Consider the following 6,660-nt stretch of genomic DNA (forward strand, 5'->3'; position numbering starts at 1 on the left):
GTTTCCAGCGCTCGCGGCTCGAAACCCGTCCAAACGCTCGAGTGTGGTCTATTTTTCCTACGTACTCAAGTTTCGTCAAATCAGCCGTTGTGCACCTTAAGCTGTGGTGCGTATTATCTTGATAATTTTTCGTCCCGCTGTCTTGCACCTAGAAAGAAACGAGATGTCTTGAGGGACACTTTTTTTGTCGCATTTTCGCTTAATAAAATTAATAAAAAGCTGGTGTGCGTGTTTTATTTTGAGAAATAATTTTTGTCACGCTGTCTTGCACCTAGGAAGAAACGAGATGTCTTGAAGGACACTTTTTTGTCGCATTTTCGCTTGATAAAGGGCTCTGGTGGGCGTGTTTCATTTTGAGAGAAATAAATAGCATTAGCCTGTATTCTAAACGCCAAAGTAATCGCCGTTTATTCAGATTTACGTGTACTATTTTGCAAGATTCTGTGGTGCGACGACGCTGTTAAGACGCGCCTCGGGGATCAATTTTCGTTATATAATAAAGCAAATGGACGGGATTTGTGCATTATCTAGAGTATATTCAGCTGTTTCCGAATGCGAGTATAGCCCCACAGCATAATTATGTCCTAGAATCAATCACTGCCAGGGGGACCCTTCTTCCTCTGCTAGTGTGAAACGGCATGAAAACTGAATACATAGCGGCAAGAGAAAAATGGCAGCATTCATTTGCACTTGTGGATTCATTGTGTTGCTGGTGTACTTGTACTATGGAAAGCACATTTTTATGGCAACAGTAATTGTTTCATTCTTTATTCAGTGTTTATTGCACCTATAGAAGCCAGAAGATTTCACACAAATACAGAAGGAAGCCACATTTATAATTTAAATGAAGTACATTGCAAAGATAATACACAAAAGAAAATTATAAACAGCAAGTAGGAAAACCTATTGGGTCATTGCTCTATGGTATCAGTATTAGCATACTTGTATGTCAGAGGACATTTGTATAATAATGTTATACAAAGTAAACTATATCACATGTATTATTGATACCTTTAATAAAACTGGTCAATGGAATCACCTGTCCTTGAATGTAGCTGCAGTTTTGCTTACAATGCCTTGTATGCAACGCCTTCAATACAGGGCTATAATTGTATAGTATTTATATCTGCAATATCGAAAGGCTTCAGTGATTGTGCTTGTCAGAAAAGTAAGCAATACATATGCGGAAATTAAAAAAGAGTGGTAGTTCACAAAGTCAAAGTTGAAACAATTGATGTGAGGTCAGACCCACAAAATAAGTATGTCAACATTAAAATACAATGCATTTTGCTGCAATGCAATTTCCACAAAAGTCAGGTAAAAGACATACAGGATAAACATTAAAAAAACATTATCATCCTCAAGCGTATACCTAGCTCACACATAATCCATTGAGAGCATTCACAGCATGTACACGTCATCACACAGTTTGCTCTAGTGAAAGGTAGGCCAGCTAACCTACCGTCATTGTCCACACTGTTTAGCTTGGGCTGAACAGAACAATTGTTTAAGCATAATTTGCATGCAGGTGATTCAAGCTACAGCATTCAGCAAGACAACAAACATGTACTTGCAGAATTTACAATAAGGTATCACATTTTCCCTCTATAAAAGTTTGACATCTGCATACAACGCTCTTGAACAATATATGCATTTTACAAAGTCACTCAAAAAACAAATAAATGCCTTAACATAAAACCTGGTGGGACAGGTGAAGTTGATGGATAAAGGAATTAACTGTGTGGGCCATCATGAACATAATTCACCCACGAGAAAACTTGTGCAGCAATTCTTCCAGTACTGCGAGCCGCAGGCACACAAGCTCAGACACATTGCCTGGGTCAGCAGAGTAACCATGATCCTGTAAAATTGCTTCTGTGAGTGGTTCACTGGCTGCAGGGCTTCTCTGAGGGGCAGTGAGGTTAATTACATCGATGGAGTACGTTTTTTTCAGAGGAGCGTACAAAGAGAATTTCGATGTGTTCCAATAGAAAGCAATTTCCGCCATCAATGTCCTTGACCTCATTACGAATTATCAGACGCTTCAATGCGGCTGCAAACTGCTTTGCTGTTGGGTTGTCATTGCAGCCCCCAAATGATTTTATTGCAGCAAAAAAGTAACTCAAGGTGGTCCTGACTGAGCTTGGAAGTCGGAAGATATGCCAATAGGCCATTTTCTGTAACCAAGTGGTTGTATGGACGGTTGTCTAAGCACACCACAAAGCAAATGAAGCCTGTGTTTTGGTTGGTCCCTGTCATTAGTTTACCAGCTGCAGACTACCTAAGCGAGCAAAAGTAAGCCATAAGTTCTTTGACATACGCAGTGACAGGAGCCACATTTTCAGGACACAGCGGTCCTTTCTATTCTTCTTGCCTTGGATGTCTTGAATTTAAAATGTCAAATGCATTGTTGACATGTCTGATAAACTCTTCTGTTGGCAAGGAATTTGAAAATTTTGAATTTTTTTGAGCTCTGCAGTCACCCAGAGCATCTGCTACCGATTGACTATTTGCATCGATTGAATGTTTGAGCCAACAATGAGACTTTCATGGGCTGGCTTTTCCAGGTAATATGTGCTTGTCTAAGTTTGTTTGCCAAATGTAGGCCCTCTGTGTACTGGATTTCATGCAGCTCATCAATGTGTTTCAACAATATGAACTGTTTGTTTGTATCACAATAGCCATTTTTATCAAACAGGGTGTGCCACAGTAGCTTCAACATGTGACAGGGATCCAACATGGCAAAGAAAAGCTTTTTTTGTCACTGGATGTGGAAAAGAAGCATCCAGCTTAGTCAGGTCCATCTTGCAGCCAAGGCTGTGCAGCAATGACAAATTCGCTGCAGCGCCATCGCAGGTCAAACTCACAATGTGTGCACCTTTTTCGTGAGTGAAGCTAGCAGCTTGCAGTACCAAATTGCACCTCTGCTCACCACCAAGGCCATGCACTAGAAAGTAGCCAATTGGCAGCTTCCATCTGCCATTGATTGCAACAAGCATTAAAACAAATGCATCTTAGGCAACTGGAAAGCTGTCATCATTGACATCAATGCCCATGTCAACATATCCATGGAAGCTTTTCCCATCCCACACTACTTCTTTGAATGGCCATCTCATCCACAACCAGATTGCATAATGTGGAGAGCCGTGCTTTACCTTGATAGCCAATTCAGTCATTGCTCTCTATTGAAAATTCAGCAGCCCTATCAATGGATTGATATCATTTACACAGTGTCTTTGGATGCGGGAAGCATGTGTTGAAAACAGCTCGTACATATCTGTATGCTCTAGGGGAATAAAAATGCAAAGTCACTGCAAATGGCCTGAGCTCTGGCGAGTAAGCGGGTGACATTGCTGGCACCAGACTTATGTGGCAGTTGACGCATGAGCAAGTCTTTTTTTGCCCCACCAAGACTCTGCAATATGGCGACATCCTCATTTCCTAGAATGCGATTGTCAGATAAATCTTCTATGACATTTTCGAGATGAGCAACCTTTTGAAAAAGTTGTTGATGGGATTGCCGTAGAGTCTTCATCTTCTTCTTGGTCGCAGTTTGGAATTGTGTAACGCCATACTTCATGCCTCAGGCCTTTTCAGGTGCATCTTCTGCTGGCTGTGGCTGCAAAATATGACGCGCTTTAACAGCTGCATGAGCGACCTTCATGACACAAAGCACGTACGCAGAACAAATTAATTGTTGTGGCATACACTCTTCTGCAAGCTATGAAGAATATAATGCTTAATTTTAGGTCATTACATTGCTCACAACGGTTTCCGTTTACACTATTGTGAACTTAAAAACTGTGGGGGCATAAAACTGCCATCCACACGAGCTTACTAGTGCCACTTAATTTTGTTTGTTTATTTATTTGCTAAATACAGCAGGCCCATCTGGGCCCAGGCAGGAAAGGTAGAAGTACAAGACAACTAACACAGAAGAGGCCAATGTAGCATAGTTCAATGAGAGATGTTTTAAAGAAGCCTTTTAGTTTGAGTGGGCAAAATATACTGAGCTCATATAGCACGGCTCATTGTGACCGACTGAACATATACAGAGCATAGAAAATTGTGAAAAACCTGTTGGTCTTCTAGTTATTGTGTCATTTGAATGGAAAAGGAAAATTGAAAAAGGATTATTGGCCGATAATTGGTGTTAAATACAAACCCTGAGGAAACTCATACCGCTGCGAACAAATAAGAATGTTTCAGTATTTAATTAGATGGTTGCCATGATCATAAATGTTAGTGTCCAAGTGCAGTTCACTGAGTGACATTTATTATGCTTGAGCTAATAAACAGTTGCCACGAAAATATATGCCACTTCACTTGCAGCTACCTAAGGAAACAAGTATGTAAAAATTGTAGTGCTCGAGTATTATCCTCACCATAGTATGCCTTGCTGTTCGAGGTGTCGCTGGGTTGTGTGTAGGCAGTGCTGCAGAAGCTTCACCCTTGAGCGTCCTGGAGAGCCTTGGACTGGGAGACTGGACAAAATACACCAAGTGCAATGAGGAGGGACTGCTTACTGCAACATAACTTGAAATTGCTGATCGTGCAAACGAAACACCAGATGCACAGTTGAAGCTAAAACCTGGGACTAATAGCGACACCATTGGCTTCATTTAAAATTTAAGCACAATAATGACCAGCAAGCAGGACATTGTTAGGGAGATCAGTGGCTGTGGCTATATACTGTATTTTTTATCTACTGTCCCAAAAAATGTTGATAAAGCTTACCAGCACAGTTGGCATGGTATAAATTTTATTACTGTTATAAATGTTGGAGCCTAGCAAGGGTGTTAATTATGTGTGTAATGAGAGGACATGGCTGAAGTATAATTCAGAGAAGGAGTGTGTTTTCCTTATTCCAACTTTACTGAAAAAAAAGTGGTTTTTCATCTTACATAACACTGCTTTGCTGCAGTTTGTTTTATTTTCCTTATCTTGTACTTATCCTAGATTGACTAAAATGAGATTATGATGTAGCATATATGGCTTTCATTCATTAGCACTTGCTTTTGCCAGTGTCAACAATGAAATTTGAACGCAGTATGCTTATCACCTGTGTCAAAAAAGGGCTGTAATGTAGCCAATGATCGGTTGAACAGTTCTATCTTTGTCTTCATTCTGAGCATTACTAATAGATCTTTTAAATCTGTCGAAAACATCTTACAAAAAGCTTTATGACAGTCTCATATGCATTTTTGAAACTTAAATAATTACTTTAAAGGTGAAATCCAAAATATATATTAAAGGGAAACACAAGATTTTTGCAAAGCAGATCAGAACATGAATGAACCAAGGCGCACATGTGAGAAAATGTCTTAAGCAACCTCTGTGATCATTACGACAATCAAACATGCCAGGACATGGTGGATTTCGGAAGGCTCTTCAGCGATGTCTGAATCAGTCAAGAACGCGCTAGCAGATGTAGCAGTACCCTCTGCTAGCACATCAATCAGAGAAGCCCTCAGAGATGTCCATATCCATTGTGGCTTGAGAGAGACCTGCCTGAATATAAGAAAAGCATATTTCACTTCAGGAATGGTGGGGGACATCTACCACAGTCATGAAAAAGGTATGATCAAACTGGAAACATGCCTTATGGCTGCATACAGCTGTGCACCAACTTACTGGCTCAACTTGATGCTGTTATGTTCCCGTGGATGTAGCTGCTTCACTTTAAGGTTGACTCATTGCTGTGGCATCGTCCTTTGCAAGCGTCTGCAGTTAAAGAATAACCGACCAGAGGTCCAACAATAACACTTGCTGTGGAATGCATTTACACAACCTTTGCAGAGTCATGCAAAAGACCTCACATGATCTGTGCATGCTTTCCCTACACACCGCATCCCCTTGTGTAGAAAACTATCTTTGATCTAAGTGTGCTTGTAAAATACACATGCAGCTAATTGAATCTCGGGGGAAACGGAGCTGTAGTAACTTTGCAGTGCATGTTTCACACAAAAATATCAAAGATATAGCTGTAACACACACATAATGTAATGTAATGCCCCCTCTGTAATGCCTCCAGGCCTTCAGGGTACTACTAATAAATGAATGAAAATGATGTTCACTCCTGTAATTTAAAGTAAAACTGTGTTATTTCATCTGAACTGTTATTTACCTGTTGTTTAAAATATGTCAACCAACATCCTATCTTCTGAAAAAAAAAGAAAATGATATTTAGCCTTAACATGGGGAGTGATTGAACTTTGCAACATGATGTTTGAGCTTTGCACTCACGTACAAGCCGAGTTACTACGAGCAGAATATTCTCTACAAAATTATTGTTCTTGGCAACTATTGCAAAACTTGGTATGTTATGTGAAGAATAATCGTTCATGGTTTCTTCAATTAATTAGTTTTATTGCAATTTTGATTGTTTTCAACCACAAGAAATACATACAAAATTAAGTCAATAATAATTTTTATAGCAGAAAATGTAATTCTTCGACAATAAATAGTTTCACATCGTACCTTTTTAGGAGTGTACGCTAGCTGATAAAAGTACTTTAAAGAGAAATAAATGTTTAACACTTAGTGGGAATTATGACAAAGTTGGAAAAAAATGGCTTGAATAGTATTGCACCACTATTTCGTCAGTTATAATTCACACGAGCACGTAGTCGCTAATGATCGCGACTATTGCAGTTGCAT

At 39.7% G+C, this 6,660-nt stretch overlaps 1 long non-coding RNA gene across 1 annotated transcript; it reads right to left on the reverse strand.

Moving 5' to 3' along the window:
- Positions 1 to 1,356: 1,356 nt before the first annotated feature.
- Positions 1,357 to 6,072, reverse strand: LOC125946082 (uncharacterized). The gene is made up of 3 exons (XR_007467394.1): positions 5,635 to 6,072; positions 4,386 to 4,484; positions 1,357 to 3,613 (listed from the first exon to the last, which is right to left on the reverse strand). It is a non-coding gene; the product is annotated as an uncharacterized LOC125946082 (long non-coding RNA).
- Between the last annotated feature and the right edge of the window lie 588 nt (positions 6,073 to 6,660).

Source organism: Dermacentor silvarum, chromosome 5 (genome assembly GCF_013339745.2).
Source record: "Dermacentor silvarum isolate Dsil-2018 chromosome 5, BIME_Dsil_1.4, whole genome shotgun sequence".
In the NCBI taxonomy this organism is placed as follows: Eukaryota; Metazoa; Arthropoda; class Arachnida; order Ixodida; family Ixodidae; genus Dermacentor; species Dermacentor silvarum.